General features: G+C 39.3%; 1 long non-coding RNA gene across 34 annotated transcripts in view; it reads right to left on the bottom strand.

Annotated features, from left to right (window-relative positions):
• LOC122159351 overlaps positions 1-20,270 on the bottom strand; it is a 369,357-nt gene that overhangs the window by 61,993 nt on the left and 287,094 nt on the right. For all 34 annotated transcript variants that reach the window (XR_006168484.1, XR_006168510.1, XR_006168512.1 and 31 more), the window contains 2 exons: positions 16,062-16,135; positions 15,225-15,406 (listed from right to left, as the gene is read on the bottom strand). This is a non-coding gene — a long non-coding RNA (uncharacterized LOC122159351). The remainder of the gene's footprint in view (positions 1-15,224; positions 15,407-16,061; positions 16,136-20,270) is intronic.

The following is a 20,270-nucleotide window of genomic DNA, read 5'->3' as shown; positions in this document are numbered from 1 at the left end:
CTCAGAGGCGATTGGCAGCTAATGCCGGGTTCCTTCACAGCACTGCTAATCTGCACTAATACTCTCCCATGCTTCATTTAATTTCACTCTCAGGGCTCTTTTTCAAATTCCTCCTCAAATCTTCAAGCAATGCCCTCATTGTTTAGGATTCCTTTACCCTGACAAGGCTGACCTCAGATATCCTCTCCTCTTTCCTGCTCTGTAACTCAGGCAGTCCACTTACTCATTCATATGGTAACCGCACATAATGGCCTCCACATTAATTAAGTAATTTTGGTTCTTTAAGGTACTACAGAGGGGTTTTCAATCTTCCAGTGCCTTTCAGGCCAATTGAACTCATTTATTTTTTTCTGTTGAATGGGCCAGAGAGTACATGGAAGAAGAGCCAAAGAGAGCATGCTCTCTCGTTGGGCCATTTCTTTCATGCTGTTGCAGGACCCCCTCAAAACAACATCAGCAAGTCTAATTTGCCCCAGCAGCGGATGGGAAACTGCCAAAAACCCTGCAGATTAATTTATGTAAGATGTACACTTTAAAGCGAGTGAGAGCAAGAAGGAATGAGAGAGCACTTACAGAAAAAAAAAAAAAAAAAAAAAAAAAAAAAAAAAAACAAGAAAAGAACATACTGTTGCTGCAGGATGTAGAAGGACCTACTTGTTTCAGCTCTCTTGGGAGCTGAGTGGCCCCAAGACAGAGTCCTACCTTTGATTTATGCTTCTTTTTTATTTGATGCTTCAGAGTTATCTCACAATTCAGTCAAAATCAGAGGGAGAGAAAGAAAAATCATACAGTGCACGATGAGTATTTGAGCAACTGCTGGCATTTCGTGCAAGGACATCTTGGTATTACACAGACAGGCCAAAACAGGGTTTTTGTTGTTTGTGGTGGTGGTCTGTTTTTTGAGGAGTCACACGTAGTACCAGAAAAGGAAAAAAAAAAAAAAAAGAAAGAAAAAAGTGGTAGAAACTTTGCAGTACACTTAAGTTAGTGTTCTACAATTAATACTGAAATCAAAAGGAAATTGCAGATCAATACATGAAATGGATTGCTTGACACTGTAACTGTGACAGTCATAGAGAAGCTTAAGTCCAAGCTATCGTTCCTGCTGAACCAGTAGACTCTAGTTGCTCCCTGATGGCCAGTTGTGATCATCCAGCTATGATATTCTCATGACAGAAGTCCTGCAGTGACATACTAAAATCCAGGGGCTGCAGTGCTTAGCTAAGTACTAAGCTAAGTAAGTATTCAGTGTAACTTACTAGGGATCAACAGCATCTTTATATATGCTTTTTTTCTGTGCACAACTCAGCACACAAACTGAGAAACAGCATGACTGACAGTGGTTAGACGTATTACTGGTATTCCCAGCATGGCCAAGAACAGTCATTTCTGTGACAGATCTCTCTGGTTAGTGATACTGCACCACTCAGGATGCATCACGTGTGATTGCTACCACTGTGCAGTAACCATTCTACTGCTAAATAAAACTGACTTAATTTTGTATGTTCTTAGAAACTCATATCCAGTCTGATCTACCCACCACATCTAAAAACATTTGTTTACTCTTTATGCAGCCACAACGCTTAGTTCTCAGATGACTGCCTCTGAAGTTCTGAGGAAGTTCAAATTAAGTTTCATAACAGAAATGCAGTATTAGTGTGGACTCATATCTGGTGAGAACTAGTTCAGCTCCAGAAGGCCTGTGCCTTACTTTTTTTCACACTGTTCCTAATCCTTGTCTTAACATTAATAAGACAGAACTAATAATATTCAAGGTCCTACCTGATCTCTAAATGCTGATGTAATTCGGCAGCAGAAACCTAACTGCAGAAACTTTCAAATAAACCAAACAGACAAAAAGTGCAAATCTAAAAAGATGGTGAAGACATTTTGTGGAATTAGACCTTAAATCTTGGTTCCAGAAGAGACTAATACTTAAGAGCCTACGTCACAACTTTCAGCAAGATGTCAGGTACAGCTAATACAACACTTAATACTGATGCAATTAGATTTGTACTCTTAGGAGTATCACCTATGTCAATCTAAAAAGGAAATGGCAATATAGAGAAGCAGCAACATAGTATGTCTTTATATTTATAAATGTGGTTGTGCTAGGACAATTTTCCAACAAAAACACATCCAGTAACCTAAACGGCTGTACAGATGCCAGATCTTTTATAGGAGACCAAAAGTCTCAGATGTCTTAGATGTCTGTAACACACTAGTTTCACTAGAATTTTGGCAGGTAATAGTGTTTCCAAGCCCATGTGTAAGCACCAGATCACATCTGAGAAAGCAAGAAGATCTTAAGTTACCTGAACAATGTGAAAATATTATTTTTAAAACAGATGAAATGTATAAGAATTGGCAAATTAAATAAGGCTGTCATCTTTAAAAGAAGAAAACTGAAGAAAGCCATTCTGAAGATAAAATAACAAAAGTAGATAGAAATCTGGAATAATGCTGATTATATTGGCAAGACTTTTTATATAACCTACATTCATGGAAAATGGTAATGACAGCTATTAGCAATATGTATAATGCTATCTGAGTCAATAGATATGCTGATATCTTCATATATATGAATAGGTAAATTCAATAATTTCTAGATTCTTTATTTCATTATTTAGATCCCCCACTAGAAGCTTGGAAACTCCAAGCAAAGGGAGAAGGAAGGAATTCCTTATTTTATCTGGCTTTTGGGAAAACTTCAGGTTAATTGATAGAGTCTGTCATTTTTAGGGTAGTTATGACTGCCCTGTCAGAAACAAGCTGGTGTGCCCATGCTGATAGATAGCCACTCCAAGGCAAATATTCATGGCATTGAAGTCTTGATCATCTACCACAGGTTCAACAGTGCACTGTGGCAGTGTTGCACATGGATTTTTCCTTTGGACACACAGAAGATTTGAGAACCTGCCATGAACACTTTCTTCTCCTTACCTAAAACCATTTCACATAGACAAAATTGCTCCTGTCACTCACTTTATATTTGGGAAGGTTTGTAAGCAAGAACTCCAGAGTATTTGGTGCTCCAGAACGGCACAATAACATAGGAACCAAAGCTCATATCAGGCAGTGGTTCTATGAGCTCTTCCTGATCTACGCCCCATCTAAGCATTTCTGGACATACTGAGAATACAATTGCATTTGTATTTTCTCATAGCAGAGCCATGACTTCTATATAGTAAGAAGATGTATACAAGGAAGATGATCAGAACGATGACTGCAGATATCTCAGCATTAGTCCTGCCATAAAGCCCTTCAGATCCAGTAAAATCCACACCTATTGCCAGTGACTAGCCAACACAGTCAGAGACTTCTATGATTTCACGATGTAAAGATCTGAAGGATATCTGAATCTCAGCTAATCATTAATGGAATTTTAATATTTGCATAAATTTAATAATAACAGTGTAATAACAATGAAACAATTATGAAGTTTGCAGATGGCTTCGTACTTGGTATCCTCAAAAAGCTATTTGTGTGCATTTCATCATTTATTCTACACACTTATTTATCCTTTGAATTAACAAAGTACTTAAACATTACTACTGGCACACACTCTAACATACATTTTTGCCATGCATAAACACCAAGTGAGAACTAACAAATTGCCTGCCAGCAAGGTGCCCTTGTTCTGCACTTTCCAGAACATCTGTAGAAGTCTGAAGGGCAGAAATCAGATCCCTGGAAAACAGTTTGCCACAGCTAATTCTTTATGAAAGGAAAGAAAAAGGAAAAAAAAAAAAAAAGTATTTTCACATATTTAAGAGGGTTAGGAGATTGTTATCATTTCCTCTGCAAGTCTCAAAGAGGTACTTTTAAGAGAATTCAGCTAGGGATTGTGCACTCTTAACTACTCTGAATGGTCAGGCATTGGTTGTATGGCTTAAACGATAATCAAAAACCCTAAAATACATCAGTGGGTTTTACGTGAACTCCTGATATTTCCCACTTTTTTGTTTTTCATTTCAGATATGGTCTTCTGTTCACATTTATAGGCACCAGTATTTATTTTATTTCAGATTCCTTGCATAAGATATTTTTGGGTTCTGGGCCAAATTATGACCTCAGCTGTGCTAATATAAACCAAGGTACTCCATCTTCTTGAGTAAGCTCTCCTTAGTAAGGTGTAAGAAGGACCTGGCCTTCATACCTGATCTGCGGTGCCCTGTAAACATCTCACACTGAGATCTCAAACACTAATATTTGAGTGTCTGAAACACTTAAATATATATCTAAGTCCAATCCTGCTCAAGTTTTTACTGGAGTGCCATTTAAGAACTGTTTGGAGAGAGAGAGGAAAAAAAGAGAAAGCTGGATAATTTGACCTAAGTTTCTAAATTTACCTTTTGACTGTACATTTTTCTTTAAATGTGCTGTGACTCAGACATGCATGCACTTGCCATCTGTGTACACAGTGAATAGCTATACACATTTCATGTGACCAGCCCTGTTTACTTTCTCTCTAAAACAGAAGAGGTCACTGTGTCTGAAACAAACCTGAACTTGAAGCCCAAGTAATAAGTAACGTGAATGCAAACAGACCAAGAGATCTCTCCCTGAAATCAGCACAAAGCAGCTGATATTCCTCACTGCCCCCCTACAAACAAGCTAAGTGGGAAGAGGAGAGCATTAATGCTCAGGAAGCCTGAATAGAGCCTGCAATCTGACAAACCCAAGGCTGCAAAGAACTACTCGGCCTTTCCAGGTTACCCCCGCTTCTTCCTGGCACAATGTAGTTAGTATTTTGAGTCCCCACTCTCAGAAATGAGGGGAGAAGCTTGCTACAGGGAGAAGCTTTTATCTTCCCAGCTGTATGAACAAACTCAGATACTGAGCGAGCTTCTGTGAGTCGAGCTAAATCAATGAAACATCAGCACTCAAACCTGATGCTTTATTTCCTTCAGTCTGAGGTCCTGCTCACCATAAATATGATCTGGACCAGCACATGCGAGATTGTGAAGCAGAAAAGAAATGAAAACAGAATGTGATGGTACGTGAGATCAGCTCCATGCTGATGTGATAATACATTCAAAATTCTCATTTCTGTAGAAAGCTGACCACAGGCACTTCATCAATCAGTATTTCAATTTGTAATGCGTTCCGTATGGCTCTCTGTCATTAGTTAATGGGGAACATCCCCTCTGAAAACATCTGACTCGGAGCTCTGCATCGAAAGAGCCGCTCATGTTTCAACCACGTTTCCCAGAAACTGAACACTCAGCAACATATTCATTTTAGTGACAGCCACTGCTAATGAGAAACAGCCATGCCTTCATCAAATCCTTTACAACCCAGAGACTTTCATATTAAACAGAAAAAAAAAAATTCACTCATTTACATGATGACCAAATCGCTATAATCCCAGCTTCACCATCCTAAAGCTTATACTGTGTTGGTGTCTCCATGCATCCTTTCTTTACACTTTTTGTTTCCCTCACCATTTTTTGCCCCCTATTAGGCCAGTTGTTCTGACATGTGTTCTGCATATCAGGAACAGGAAGCTGGACAATGAGTTGCTGGGTTTATCAGAAGCTAAGAGCTAGTGGAAAGAAAAAAAAGATCAGTAAACACACCAGAAGTAAAAGGCTCACACAACACTGATTGCGTTAGATCAGAAGGATCTACTGAAACCAATTAGAAAAGTTGAGTGCCTTTTGTTGGAAAGCTAGATTATTTTCCTCTATTAGTCTCCTTTTTCAGGGGGTGATTGATCTCAAACCTTTTTTTTGTTTTGTTTTTTTGTTTTTCCCTCCAGTGTTTTTTGCTGTTGATGTGCTTTGTTTCTAAATAAAAAGCAGCTATCCTAGACTGTAAGTTCCTGATATATTAATCAAAAATTCAGCAGATCTATAATTCATACAAGTTGTAAAAAGTTGAGGCTTTTTTTTTTCCCCACAAAAATTTCAGTATGCATGAGGGTAATCACTGTTGCAGAAGATAAGGTAGTACCTCAAGCTGTACTTTCATTTGTAAAAGTCTCTCTGCTGGTTATTCAAGGCATCCCTTTGAAATGGTCATTGAAAACACAATAATAAAACAGCTGGATGTTCAGTATGTCACAGAGTTTAATCAGGAAGATTTCTGCAGGGAAAAAAAAAAAAAAAAAAAAAACTGTCTCACTAATCTATGAAGAATTATTTAAATCTGCCAATTACATAGTGACAACATAATTTATTTCCATAATGAACCTGACAGAGGCAAAAGCAGGATAGCAGGCAGGGCAAAGTCATTCTTACGTGTGGTAAGAATGAGAGCAGCAGTTCTGCCAGCCCTAAGACCAGGTGGTTTTGCTCCCAGGGACTTCAGAGGGATTTGTTCCCTCTGACTGAAAATGGAAGAAAGGGTTTTTACAGTTACTCACATTTACATTATGATATTGACCAATGTAAGGTATATGGACTTTTGTTTTGGAGGAGAATTGTAATCAGCTGGCTAAATGCTATTAAGTCAAGGTCAGAGTTGAATTTTTGACTGGTACACCAAGTTCAAAGCATGATTAATTAGCACTTTTCATTTCTTAAAACATAGGAACATATTATGTTTCTTCACACTAAGAAAGTTTACATTTTCCTCTTAGATTCATAGCTTTTAAGACTACAGTCCCTCCAGAACCTTAGCCTGAATTGCTCATACTTTTCATTTTCACCATGGAAACCAATTACAATGAGAGGAATGAAATCCAAGCAAAGTACATAACAAAAAAAAAAGACCCCTAACTTGTTAACTTATCAGGATCAGATGGAAGAGGCAGTAACTCCACTCACTGCAATGGGAATTACTGAGAGAAACCCTTTGAAAACGCATGGCATAGGAATCCAAGACTGAAAAAGTTTCTTTAAGACAAAGATTGCAATATGTGAAATAGGAAGGCTTCAAGTGATTTGAAGTACAAGAAATAACTAAAAAGTTAATAATCCTCCTCCTTGAAACAAAGCATCTAAGATAGAAGATGTGAGAAGTACTAGGTTTAGAAATCAGAAGTTGCTTGAGCTAGAGAAAGGGACAAGCAGAGCTCGGAGAGCACTAGGGAGTGACAGGGCTAGATTCTCAGCAGTGAAACTGCTAAAAAACTGTAAACTGTGGGCTAATCAGGTAACTAGCTCACAGGTGCAAACAATAGGGTTTGGAGAAACTATGTTTTCTCCAAACAAGAAGCTGTTAGGAATCACAGCTGAGAATGACTTCTAGTGTATGCTTCGCTGCACTGCTTATCACCTCAGTGACCTTTATGTTGAATTCATTCAGAAAGCGTGCATGTATTGTGTTAAATTCAGGCTTTTTTGTTTCATCTTACTTTTTGGTAGCACAGAGTGGCTTTTCCATGGGAAAGAGCTTTTAGTCTTTCTGCTTACCTTATACCTCTGGGCTGGTTTTTTTTGGCTTTGGGTGGTCTTTTGGTGCCTTGTGAACACCCACCAATGGGTGCACCATGGTCCAAGGGTACCAGTGCAAGAAGGACCACGTGGACAATCCTGGCTCCTTCTGGATTTAACCCCATCCCAGGGAAAAATTTGAACCTTACTCACAGACCAAAGATGAATGAAAAAACAAAGCCTCCATAATGCTGAAAGTAAGAAGTTACTCATTTTGCATTTCTGTGACTTACACCTGCTTACTTACTTACTTCTGTGACTTAGTGGGAGCTGTGGTGGTGCTCCCACCAAAGTGTCTGCAGGACAGCCAGCCCCAGCCTCTTGCTGCTACCACCCTCTTCTCATTGCTGATAACTAATTACCTAAAATCAGTGACTGCTGTCACTTTGTTCCCATTACTTACAACTACGTTAGAGTTACTGTTTTTGTTATTAAGCTAGCAATAGGCTAAACACCGATTTCCCAGCTCAATTTTTATTCACACAGAATTATAATCAGCAGGCAAAACCTGGCTAAAGCATTCAGTACCACAATATAAGGACACAAAACTATTACAGAGCATCCAAAGAAGGGCTTTAAAGGTGGTGAAAGATTTGGAGGGGGAAGGTGTTTGAGAAGTGGATAAGGTCCCTGGGTTTGCTCAGTCCAGAACAGAGTAGGCTGAGAGGAGAATTCATGGCAGCTGTAGCTCCTCATAGGGAAACAAGGGGCAGAGCTGAGCTCTGCTGTCTGTTGACAGAGTCCTAAGGGAAGAGCATGGAGCTATGTCAGGGGAGGGTCAGGTGCAGGTTAGGGAAAGGTTCTGCACCAGAGATGGTGGGCATGGCCTCAAGTTGCTGAAGTTCAACGAGCTTTTGGACAACACTCTCAGACATAGTGTTTGAGCATTGGGTGGTCCTGTGTGGAGCCAGAGGTTAAAAATCAGTGATCCTTGTGGGTCCCTTCCAATTCAGGATATTATATGAATCTATTTTGTTCAGATTTATCCTTCCATTTCCAGAGCTACATAGCTGCACCAAATCAAGGGTGACTCGTGTTTCCATTTGCAGTTCAGCAGCTGCCTCCTACTGTCCCCTGAATCAGGGGTTTGGATGAAGTGTTATTGCCATAGCCTACATCACTGGAAGAAAGAAAGAGCAATTAATCAGCCCTTCATTTCATAGCTTTATAAAACATTCTTGCACAAATAAGCTAGACAGCTTTTGTTTGGAAGGGATGCAATGAAATCCAAGAATTAGACTGCGAGAGGAATTTGCAGTGTCAAAAGAAAGTTAATCACAATCATTCTCTTCACTTGTTCTGGCACAGATTTAAGAGCGTGATTTTATATGAATTTAGTAAAGGAAAGAAGAATTGTTATGCTGAAGTGATCCTATTGCAGTCATACTGAACATTTAAAATAATTTTCATCTTTGACTTGTAAGCCTCTTCAGTTTGGAGCCCTATCGTAAGCTAACATTTTGGGATATAGTTTTGAGTTCACAAAGAGGTTTAGGGACTTAATAAAGGAATCCTGATTTCCAGCATATTAAATGCTCACTGTAGGGATCTGAGGCTTATATCCCATTATTAAGCCCGACCTTTAGCTTGCCCTGATGTTCAGCACCCTTCACTGACTTTTGAGTGGGAATTTATGCCACGTTGCTTGTCATGTGTGACTAACATAGCAATGTGGTCAATTTTCACACCTTGTTATGTGCCCTCTGCATAAGAAGGGATTTACAATAACTGTTATTAGCGATAAAAACAATAATCATCAGCCTAATTTATGTTATTAGTTATACAGAATTACAGGAAATTACTGAACAACATATCTGCCAGTAAAAATTATGTGTTCCTCCAAAATACAAATTAATTTTAATATTTAAGGAAGGTTACTTAGTAACAGTAATAAAATTTATTATGATTAGCATGCTTAAACACATTTCATAAATCTTACATTGCTTATATAATAAACACTAATTTTATTTTAAAAAATGACTTACTATCGGCAACCTTTTTACTGCATCAATACAGATGTTATTGAGTTATTGAATATATTCAATTATTTAATACATTTTTCAAATTATTGAAAACTGCAACATACACAAAGAAGGAAAATATAAAATTGGAAAAATGCAGATCAATGTTTTCTTACCTATCACTACTCTACTGATTAGAAACATATTCCAGAGAACATACAGATTCCTGCACATATATTTTCACGATATCTTACATGACTGTTAAGGATGAATTTTATATAAATATACAAATAGTTTTTTTATTCTGTTATCCTTCCATAGGCACTAAATAAAGTGACATGTACAGGCCAATGTATTCATTTATACAGAGGTCAGTAGAAGACAATCAAATTATGGCAAATAGCACTGCTGTACTTGATGGGTAAATATGTACCCATATTTTAACTTATAGGCACCTGCTGATGCTTTTTAATCATTCTATTCTCTATTTTTAAAATACTCAGGTATTTAACTGTATGTTTATGTGCTTTAGTTAGACAGTTGTCAATTAATAAGCATTGTTAGAATTCAAAACACAGCATTTTCATATCTCTTGAATCATACCCTGAGTACAACCCTTATATGAATAATCCATTACAGGCAAATGAAGTAAGACCATAACTTATTTCCAGACACGTTGCATATTTATTCAAGACTCTCACTGTTTCAAAACTACTTTAATATATATATATATTTGTAATTTTAACTATACCATGTTGCCTTTTAGTCAGGAAGCTGACACAGAAATCAGCCCTCTCTGCAGCAGCCTACGATGGTATTTGGCTATACACACAGCTGCTGGAGCAGCTCTTTGTGAGTGTTACCAAGGGATGCCCACAGAAAGCCTGTTTGTGCTTTATGGGAGAAGGGAGGGCTTCTCTACAGTCATTCAAATGCATTTTCTGCTAATGTTGTACAATCTCCTTCCAACTTTTGAATCTCCTGGCACATTTTTTTGCTCCCTATTGACCTCATCTTCATATAAAGCATGACTTGGAGAAAGAGAAAACAGGTGGAGGCTCAGTTTCCCATTCTGGCCATACTGTTTCTTCCCACCCGGCTGCCCTTCTTCTCCCCCTTCCCTCCCCTACTTCAGTTACTCAACAAAAAGCAACAAGTGAAAAACTAACCAGGGAAATGCCTCACAAAAAAACATTCCATGGCACCCTCTCCCTAGCGCACACACAAAAGCCAGCCTTAGTGATAACCATGCCTTAGTAATAACCACAGCCATCCAGCAAATCCTAAAAACCCAACATAATGACCATAGAAAAGTGTGAAATGCTAAACTGTGTTATTCAGTTAGTTCTTGGCAAAACAGTTTTAACATAAACAGGTTTGACCTCTGATTAGAAATATGCTTTTTTTTCCCCTTTTCTTTTTTTGTTGTTGTTCTTTTTTTCTTCTCTTTCTCCATTTTCTTACTGAAAGTGAATTATATTCAGAGCTCTCTGGTGCATAGATAAATGAGAGCAAGCATATTTTTAACTTGATTACACTCCACAGTGATGTATAGAGGCACATAGCTACAGTAAGTGATTCCATGAGGAGAGAGGGGGAGGGAGGGGAAAGCCCTCCACGGATATGATAAGGAAAGCTGGGATGAATTGTGGGCTCTGTTCTCTGTTATCCAAGGGTGGCTAGCTGCTGCTGCACTAAAGGCCTTTATTCCCTGCCTGTGGGAAAGTGGTGGGCGAAGGCTGTGTGTTCTCAGTTACACTGCACATGCAGATTTTAATTAGCTGGATTAAAAACAAGACCGTATCATGTCCTTTAGCAGCATTCTATCTAGAAACAAAAGATTTTCTTTCCTGGCTTCTGCAAGCAGCACAGTAGAGCATAAATTAAAAAAAAAAAAAAAAAAAAAAAAAAAAAAAAAGGTCATGGCAGTTTAAGATGAAAGGTCACACATGATAGAAGCTCTATGTGAGGGGGACATAGTGTTTATCTCTGTGATAAAGGAGCCCTGTCCAGGCAGGTCAGCACAACATGCCTCAGCAGTAGGAAAATATAAACATATGGGGTAGATAGATGGTGGAATGGGGAGTTTGGCAAAGCAGGTTCAGAAGTGGAAGTAGAGAGGGGAAAAAAAAAAAAAAAAAAAAAAAAAAGAAAAAAGATTTGTTAGAGGGAGAATATAAACTGAAAGGATCCAGCTTTAAAATACACAGCGAGGGTCAGAAAGAGCCTGAGACAGAGCCAGGGGTGATGGCTGCATAGCATTGCTCAGCACCTGTGCATTGTGAACAAGTGCCAGTCTGTGCTGGACACTGCATAAGGGGCACCAGCCCTATCTGCACAGCCATAAGGTGCTGATAGGGCTGGGCACTGCCTGCAACTCTGCCCACAGAAAGGGAGGGAGATCTCAGCCCTGGTTCACGCCTTGAGTCTCTGCCTAATCCCTAAGCATTCCCACGCTGGAAGATGTCTGGGTTGAAATTCTTTTGTTGTTATTTGGGCCACTACAGCTAGCGTTGATTTTGTTGTTTTAGAGCTGAGGCCCAGACTCACCCCCAGAGAAGACCAAAGGAATCTGCACATACTTATAAAGGAGTTAGCAGCTCTCTAATCCATAGCCTCTGAGGCTTTGCCCTGGAATGCACTGAGCACTTTCTACACCACCGATATCAGCGTGAGGGACATTCAAGTCCTCTTGGTTCCTCTCAAGATCATGCTGCATAAATAAACACATACTGGCCTTGCAAGCCTTAGCTGATGCAATAGTCTCTGTAGGTCTGAACAGAGTCACTGCCATATGCAAGCAACCACAGGAGAGTGCTTCAGAATTAGGGGCAACAAAGCAGAAACAGGGAGCCAAAGGAAGGAAATCAAGTGGTTCTCTTCTACTTTGCTGAAGTGCATTCCAATTCATAGAATCACAGAATCATTTGAGTAGGGAAGGATGCTTAAAAGTCATCTAGTCCAACTCCCCTTCACTAAACAGGGACACCTACAGCTACATCTGATTGCTCAGAGCACTGTCCAGACTGGCCTTGAGCATCCCCAAAGAGGGGGCATCCACCACCTTTCCTGGTAACCTGTTCTAAAAGTCCAGATCAGAAAATAATAAAAATAATTATACATATATATATATATATATATATATATAAAAATTTATACGTTAATTAGTTTTATTATTTCTTCATAACACTTTCCTTAAATAAGATTCACCCACGTGTACGTTGAGCTCCATAGCCTCTTTCATGATCCATGAATAGGTCAATTAAGAAACAGAGGCTTTTTAACCTAAAAGGAATATTGAGTGAAAGCCCACAATCAAGTTCTCATGGTTCAGCATGGTGTTACACACCAAACGATTGAATTAATTGACAACATACTCATACCCTGTAGAAAACCCAAATTGCTGAAATCAGTACTTGTCAGCTTCAGTAATTCAATCATATGTCTGAGCCTCAAGAAAAGTAAAGGCTAGTGCTAGAAACCAGAAACCTTCTGGATAAAACAATACTGTTTTTCATTTAGAGCAGAAATTTGGCATAGTAGTTACCTAACTCACAAATTGATAATACAATGATTAAAACATCTCCATTCTGCTGCTGCTGAGATCACTGGAAAATCATGGTTTAATTCAATACACGCGGGTCATTTCTTAATACTGTGTGACTTAACGTAATCATTTTATATTATGAGCTTTTAAAATCAACTTGATCTCCACTACCATTTATCTTTAAAATAGAAAAGAAGATAATAGCACGAATTACCTGATTCCTACTCATACTGCTGGATGCAGAAGTACAGCATAGTGAAGGATAGTTTTATATGGGTTAATTGAGGTATCAGGTGCAGAGAGTTAACTCTAGAAACAGAGCAGGCACTCCCCAAATTAGCACAGCCATCCCTGTAGAATACTTTAGGCTTATACACACTCTCCCTCTGAGCTACACTGAACGTATCCTGATTAGAGGGTGAATGCACTCATGTCCATTTCATAGAGTTTAAAACAAATTTCCTTCCCAGATTTGTGGAAAGAAAAAAAAAAAAAAAAAAAAAAAAAAAAAAAAAAAAAAAAAAAAAAAAGCCACAGAAATCAAAGGGAGTTTTATGTTCACATCAGTTTAGTGTGTTTATGCACCTGGTGTGTTTGTGTTGAGACATCTTGCAGCTTTTAACTCTTTATCCAAATGAGTTGAGGAATCACAGATGACCTAAGCTCCTTGCTCAAAGCCACTGGAGATTGTCTGCCAGGAAATAGAGCTGAAGCTGGCTTTTCCAGAACCTCTGCCTGTTTCTTAACCCAGAGGATCAGTCAAAACTAACAGCAAATTTTGGTCAGGCAACAACCCAATTTCATTACTCTATAAGACTGAAAAAAATGTTCATTGCTGTATTATTTTGGTAATAGCCAGAATGAGGAAAAAAAAGAACACAAATATGAAGGAAGTGAACAACCTAATAATTATTCCTCTCAGTATCTTCTGATCATTGAGGCCAATAAAGGTTTTCTGTAGACTCTTGCCAGTGTGACTGAGGTTTCATTCTGACACTAGTAAACTTAACAAGACCACCAAGGCACGGATGGACCACCATGGATGGCTTTGTGCCTACTACTAAATTGAACCCTGGCATAATTTTAGTTCAAGCTAGCTGGCATTCTTCCAGGCAATGCCAAAGCACAGTTTGGATACTAGCTGGTATCAGAGACCATCTCCAGTAGAGATTTTGGATGTGGATGCTGTGATTTGGAGAGTAAAAGGAGTTCAGCTGTGTTAATGCAAGCTCTTTCATTCCTGTTAGTTTCCAGGAAAAAGCTCTGAGAATTTTATTTCATAGTTTAGATGTAGTTGGTGTGCCCAGATCTTTCTTTCCTTTCCAGTATTACCAAAGCCAGCAATCAATTCTCAGTCCAAATATTGGCACCGTGACATGGCATTCAGCAGGGTGGCAGGATTAATATCATTTGACCATGCGGTTCTCATAAATGCAAGACAGTTCATTATATTTTAAAGAAGAGTACTGTTGTTTGGGAAGGGGACTGAAGCAGAGCTATGATTAATAAACAAACCACAACGTAAAATGATACAAACAATTGAAGAATGAATAGTCCAATTTGTTTCAACTAGTTAAGGGCTAGGTCCCCATAACTATAAACCTGTCTATGAAGTAAATAAATATATATCTGGGTAGTCTTTTTCCTAAATACAAACTGTGATGTGTAAATTAACATTAAAAACACAAACCTTTGAATATCATATAAAAAATTAGGTAGGTTCTGAATAGAAGAAAACAATCATTTTAAACAAAGACCTTCTCATTTAAAGGAATAATGATCAACATGTGGCTTACATGTAGTATGTGGCAGCTGCAACAACATTTATATCTGTGTGCCTGTTCTCAGGCATAGCAAAAAGTGTTGAAAACAGTAGCATTCCTCATGGATTTGCTCCAGATCCCACAGAAGTCAGGGAGAACCTACCCTCCGTGCTTGCTTTCACATTTGGGCAGCATAGTAAATGTTGAACTAACAGACCACAACTATGAGGCTCTCTTCCAGCAACCAGGCACATAAGAAACATTTTGAAGTCAGCATTTTGGGGGAAAAAGAAAGCAGTAGAGAGGTGGCACTGCAGCCACCTGGTTCCTTCAGCAAAGCCTGTCTTACATTAACCCTGATGTCTACAAAGGCCTTGAAGCCTCCAAGATGCATCAGATAAATAACCATAGTGGAGTTTTCTTTTGACAGGGTTAAGTGGGGGAGTGTATGTTTTTCCTTACAGTTACCCTTAATGTTATGCCATAAAACACATTATCCCTACTAGGAATATTCCTAACACAATATCAAATTATCACAATATGAACTTGAATTTTGGATGAGCTGGCCTACCTGTTCTAGAAGGATGACATCTCATGTCTCTCATGACAACAGTGACATCTCCCAGGAAACAAATTACTCTTTTTACCTCTGCACTGTACTTCTGATGCTTCTGTCCCACTTCAGATCATGCTATGGGGAAAGGGCTGGAGGCAGGGTAGCTGATCTTTTCTCCAAAGAACACCACCATTGCGCTGAGTAAGAAGACAAAAGTATTGGCTTGTGAAGAAGATAAGGTCCTCCTACAGCTGCCCAGTGGCAGACCAGATCCTAAGAATTGTGAAAGGTGTACTGTAGCAATTTAAAAGTTACACCAGAGGGGCTACAAAAGCACATATGCGCACAACACCAGTTTTTTCATATCTTCAATGCAGATGGATGAAGTTCCTAAAGAGGAGCTCCAGTAGGCATTGTTGTGAAGTGGATTGCAAGTCCATCCTGTTTGGCGTGCATAGCTTTCCTATAGAAAAAATATTTTATGCCAACATGAGTCAAGCTAAGAACACGGATCCTTGTTCCTAAATTAGGTGTATTCACTCAGACCGTTTACACCATCAGCTCTACATGTAGGATGCCAAGGTGAGTGAGGAAGAGGCCTGCAATGGGACATCACATCAGACACTGTGAACTGAGGAAACTGTCTGAAGAAATAGTAGTCTACTGTGTGCAAATTTGAAACCACACTTAAGAGAGGGGATTGGAGGTAAACTAATTTCCAAGTAGTTTCTTAACTAACTATCTGTTTTGTTGCTGTTTTTTTTTTTGTTTGTTTGTTTTTTGTTATTTATTTGTTTAGCTTTTACATCTGACTGCATTTTAAGTTAAGAATGTTCCATAAAAAATACATACCAATATGAAGTCTGGGAACTTTTAGCCTCCGCATTAATTTCAAATCCCCGAGAGGACCTTGATAAATGATGTCACTGAAAAAAAAAAAAAAAAAAATCAAATCCAAATCATAACTGGTATTAAATCATACGGGTATCAAATGAGAGACCTAAATTGGAGACCTTTAGGGTCTCAGACCCGATAGTATTGTGGCATGCACAGTGCAAACAAGGTTTGCTCCCAAAGACCTGGCACCAGCATTGCCATTGTGTAACACAGCTTTAAACCTGCTCGGAAGCAACATTGTAAATCAGGACTCATTCCACCAAAGTCAATGGAGCTAAGTGACCGTAAAACTGGTATGAGAGAGAAATCAGGTTGTTAACCTCTAAGTAGAGTTTGCACTCCTCTCACAGACTTTGTTGGGTCAGGCTGTATTTTATGCACTCAGAGTGTGAAATGAGAGCCTCAAGCTATGAAATGAGTATTTGATTGCAGTAAAGCTATGCTTGATATAACTTAAGGATACTATACTTTTAGCATAAACTTCTTTACCCATCTCCAACAACACTGCCTAAATTGGAGTGGAGGTGTCTGATTCTAACCTCAAACAGCAACTTAGACCATTGTCTGCCTACACAATCTAATGATAAGAGAACTGAAAAGCAACTACAGGCTTCCTTCTTTGACCTGCAAGTTCCCAAGACATTTCCCCAGAAACACTTAAGAATCCCCCAGGAAAACAAGAGAAAAAACTTATCTATGAGATAGTGGTAGGAGATAGCTGTAGAATTCTGGTCCTTGCTCTCAGGAATTACCTGACTACTATCATGAAAACAGGAAACTGGGGCCAGAAACTGGAACCTCAGAACATCTACCATACCATCCATGTTTTAAACATGGGCTTTAATTGGTGTTTTATTGTTCAGAAGATAATTGCTACTAGAATTCTGAGTGGGCTGAGGTGTTTAATATTCAGTGTTGTCTGGTTGAAAGGGATTTATCCCTCAGGAGCACTGAGGCACCACCATTGCACTGTAGGATTTAAAACACATAGGTGTGCAAAGTGTTATCTAAAGTACTCCACAGAGGGTATAAAATAGTCTGAATTCAGGTAAAGCAGCCCTATGTATCCATGGGTCAGAAGAATAACCTCTCTTTACAAGAGACCCTTAAACTGCATGTTAATGCTCAGTAGCAGTCAGACAGCAGACAGGATATACACCTCTGATCTGCTCACTTCTAAAAAGGCATAGAGAAAAAGGAAAGCTCCATGGGGGTTATCCGATGCACAGAGAGCTTCTCTTCATGAAGAGTTTAGGTCACAACAAATTCTTCAGTTTGGAAAGAGTGATGAGTATTTGGCATAAAATTATGACCAAAATAAAAAGAGACAATATTCTTCAAACTTTTATTATGTCCCATAGAGACTAGGAAGATATAGTAGGAAGACTGAGGCATGCTAGAACTAGGAAGACTAGAATGTGATTTCCTCTCTTACAGCTACACAGCATTATAAAGGTCACACTCTACAAAAACACAAAATACAATTAGATACGTTATTTAAAAAGAGCTATAAATGGCTACTAGACATAGAGAGTCCTTTCCTTTTTCTTTCTTTGCATGCATTCTGGAGATCTGATCATTCACTCAGCTTGGAAGAGTTCCTGCATTTGGTATCATTTCATTACTTTCATAAAAAATACACTAGAATTCATCACAACACAAGGTTATATAGAAAGATAGCAGATTTACATACTTATCCAAAGGAAAAGAATGTTAACTAGAGATTAAGAAGCTGCCACATCCAGATCTGGATTTTAAGTTATTCACTGCTGAGAGGCATCTGGAACATATTTAATGATTAGTGTTATTAGCTTTATGTTATGTGTTAATGTGGGATTGTGTGCAAAAGTCAGTCAGAACACAGCTCCTGATTTCTGAATTCCAGCTACACTGTAATTTTGAGGCATTTATTCATACTGTTTGTTTTTGCCCCTGGCTTGGCTGGAAAAGTACAAAAGAGACATCTAAAATATTAAAAAATGTCAAAGAAAATATATAGCTTATACGCATACATTCACCAAAGAGTTGTATGAAAAAGCAAAGGTAATACCTGAATTTTTGTAACTGCAGCCTATAAGCATCTGTCACTGCACAGAGGAGAGGAAGTTGCCAGAGAAAAAGCCCTGGCCCAGGTTAAGTGAGTGCATTTCAAGGGTTTTGCTGAGCTTTCACCCTTGCTGCCAGGCCACCCTGGCACCAAGTGCTCTTTCCGCAGTGTTTCAGTTTCTGTTTTCTCCAGGTGGTAAGGAGCTTTCTGTTTTATCAGGGGGGAAATCTGGGTTTGGCAGGCATAAAAAAAGTGTTGTTCACTTTCTCTGAGAAATGTAAACAGCATCACACCCAGCCAGCAGCACCAGTTAGTGTAACAGCAGAGAAGGAGGCCGTTCATATCTGCATTTCACCTCTCTAGGGGCACATCCAGATGAAAGTAAAATAATTAGTTTGAAAAGGCTCGTCCATTTATCCTGCTGGCATAAGACCTTTGTTTTATTTTAAGGGCTTTTAGGTTCCCGTTTCCCATTTTTTTTTTTTATTATTTAAAATAAAAGAAAGAAAGAAAGAAACAAAGAAAAAGAAAGAAAGAAAGAGAGTGAGAGAGAGAGAGAAAGAAAAGATGCTGCAGTATGAAAAAGCAGCAACCCTAAAAGCATTCAAAGAGAGTGCAGTAGTTTCAGCCTTCTGTTTGTGCGATTCCAATAGGTGTATTTAAATGTAAATGCTAGCCTTTCACCCCTGAGCCACCTATTCTTGCAGCCAGCAGAAAGAGAGCATTCATGGTATAATGTCTTTATGAGGACAGATCTTATACTTAATTTCTCATGTGAATCAAACTCTTTTATTACACATTTTTGCAAGATTAAAAGAACAATATTAGTCTAGTGGCTCAGCAGCCAGATCACTGCCCTGTCACATGGAACCTTGGGTTCAAAGGGATGGCAGGCAGCTTGGCTGGGAAGCGTGGAGTTGGAGCTACTCACTGCGTGGCTGGCTCCTCTGCTGCCACTGAAGCATTCAGTTCTGCACCGAGTGCTCCCTGGGGCAGCCACTGCCATCCTCCCACCAGCTTCTGGCTGGAAGCTTTGCAGGGAGCCATTGGGGAAGGGCCTGAAACCCCAACTCTTCCAAAGCCATCTGTGCAAGCTTGTATTTGCACAGTGAAGAGGATACTCAGGAAGAAGGGAGACTCTACAAACAGCTGTGTTCACTGTCCCGAGGCCCTTTGCCCAGTTACACCACAGCACACTCAGGTGACCCACACACATGGCATGCGGGTGGCAGCTGGGACCCACAGCAGAAGACAACACGGCTGTGGTTGGATCCAGCCCAGACCCTTCTGTGCCAGGGAAGATCCCCACTGAAGCACAGGGCAGAGCCCCAAGTGCTCAGTGTTAAGAGACTGATTTCATAAGAACAGAAAAAGATCCCATTCAATTTGGTTAGACAAACTGAAAATTAAATTAGTTAAGCACAGGCCAGGCCAATTGTTTTATCATATTTTCCCTCCACTGAACCAAAATAATTTTTCTTCAGAATTACTTCTTTTTTCTCTCCATGCAAAGTACTTCACCATCACACCACCTCTGTGCAACACTACACACAGTTTGTGGCACAGCCTCAGAAAGGCTGTAAGATGTCTGCATCATACAATGCTGTAAACTTGGCTCTGCTGGGTACTAGAATTATCACTCACTTTGGGATGCTGCTCAGAGGGCACAGTGTTAGGGGTCTGTGATATTTTTATCCTTGAAGATTTTATGTCCAAGACATCCTATTTTCCCCTTCCTCCAGCCATATGATGCCAGACAGAGATGCCTGTGTGTGCCACACGCATGAGCTGTGATGTCAGAGAACCCCATTTGTGCCTTCCTTTCCACTTCCCTTTCGCCTGCTGCACGGTATGCGTCCTGCTGTGGCACCAAGCACAAGAAAACCAAGGGGAAATAGCCTATTATTTTAGGAGGTGCAAGACCAAGCACATGGAACAGTGAAATTCTTGGAGAACACTTCTGTAAATGTTTTAAGTTGTAATATATTAAACAATTAAGAGGTGTTGGTATTTCAATGCTCCAGGGCTCCTGAAACAGGGAAGTCCCCTTTAAAAGCACTAGAGTGGAATGTGTATGGTCATGCTCTTTAGAAGAAAAACGACCTCCCTTTTTTCCC

The sequence above is a fragment of the Centrocercus urophasianus genome, unplaced genomic scaffold, assembly GCF_019232065.1.
Source record: "Centrocercus urophasianus isolate 14NV4802_14NV808 unplaced genomic scaffold, USGS_Curo_1.0 seq_10, whole genome shotgun sequence".
NCBI lineage: Eukaryota > Metazoa > Chordata > Aves > Galliformes > Phasianidae > Centrocercus > Centrocercus urophasianus.
This window is presented reverse-complemented; position numbering and strand designations above follow the sequence as displayed.